We start from the raw sequence: 1,528 nt of genomic DNA, 5'->3' as shown, positions 1-1,528 counted from the left end.
TTTAGACCTCTGTGAATGCCCTTTGCCTCCTAGCTCTTTCCTCTATTTCCTTTTACTTTCCTCTTGTTCCACTATCATGTTCAGCCTTCATTCGGGTTTCAGTAATTCCTCTCAGGTACATTGCCCTTGACCAAGCCCTACCAAGGCCTCCTACACCCTCCTCGCCATCGATTTTTGATCACTTGTTGTTCCTTGTCCCTGGGTTTGTTAACACCCATTTCCTTTTCCCTGCCTCCCCCTCTCCCATGTCCCCCTGGAATCATCGGTCCCGTTGTTTTCTCTGCCAGATTGTTTATCCCACATATCATATCTAGATAGACATGCAGAGATAATAATAGGCACAAAAACAAGACAGAGTAAAACAAAGCAACAATAGAAAGCAAAACAACAACAACAAAACCAATGACAAAAAAGAGAGAAAAGTCTATAAATAGTTCAAGATATCATAGACTTTCCTATTGTCCTTTAATTCTCTGTCCTAAAGCATAGAAGTGACCTTTAAATATCTCTCACTCTGTTTCAGCCCCGTGGTGGTGAGATACGCCTCCCCCCAACACACACACACACACACACACACACACACACACACACACACACGCAAAAGGCTAAGCAAAGTGTTCTCAAGACTTTCCCTCAGAGAGGCGTCTCTCCCCGGAATCATCCAAGCACTATCTGTTGCCACCTGTTGCAATATTTGTCTTTATGCCTGCAGATCGCAGTGTAATTTGCTTAATATTCATAGATTCTTAATCCAATCTTTTCTTCAGAGAGAGGAAGCATTATATTAATTTCTTAGTCAGTGTCAGGGGAGCACAGGAATTTGATTAAACATCTCTTTGAAAAGTACAGCGCCGTAATAAGAAAAGCCACCAGGTGCATTGAAATTGCCCAGTCAGTCTGGCCTTAATCACGAAGAGAATGATTTCTGTATTTAGTTTTCTCTTACCGCGGAGTGAATGACCATGAACTTAGCACCTAGCAGGTTTGGCTGGACTGTCTGTTGAGGCAGAAATCAAGATGTTGGACAGGCTGGGCTTTTCTCCGGAGGCTCTGGGAAAGGACCTGCTTCCAGGCTTATTCAGGATGTTGTGCACCTTCATGTCCTGGGGGTTGTGGGGCTGAGGCCCTGGCTTTCTCATTGACTGTTATCGACAGCGCTCTCTCATCCGGTCACGTGGCCGCCTTATCTTCAAAGCCATCAATGCACATCCAACTCTCCTAGTGCTGCAAGTCTCACTGACACCTTCCTCTACCCTCGAGGCAAGAGGACTCCCGTGTGCTCAGGGCTCATGTGATTAGGCCCAACAGGAAACTCTCCCTCTCAATGCACCCAATTAATTATGTCTGCAAAATACTTTTGCCATGTAATGTAATATATTACTGGCTATCTCATCATATTCACAATTCCAGGAGTTAGGAAGGGAATCTTTTCTTTATCTATCTATCTATCTATCTATCTATCTATCTATCTATCTATCTATCTATCTATCTATCTATCTACCTACCTATCTATCTGGTGTGGTATAAC

The sequence above is a fragment of the Echinops telfairi genome, unplaced genomic scaffold (genome assembly GCF_000313985.2).
Source record: "Echinops telfairi isolate 266 unplaced genomic scaffold, ASM31398v2 ScPeMD7_7468;HRSCAF=8506_0, whole genome shotgun sequence".
In the NCBI taxonomy this organism is placed as follows: Eukaryota; Metazoa; Chordata; class Mammalia; order Afrosoricida; family Tenrecidae; genus Echinops; species Echinops telfairi.
This window is presented reverse-complemented; position numbering follows the sequence as displayed.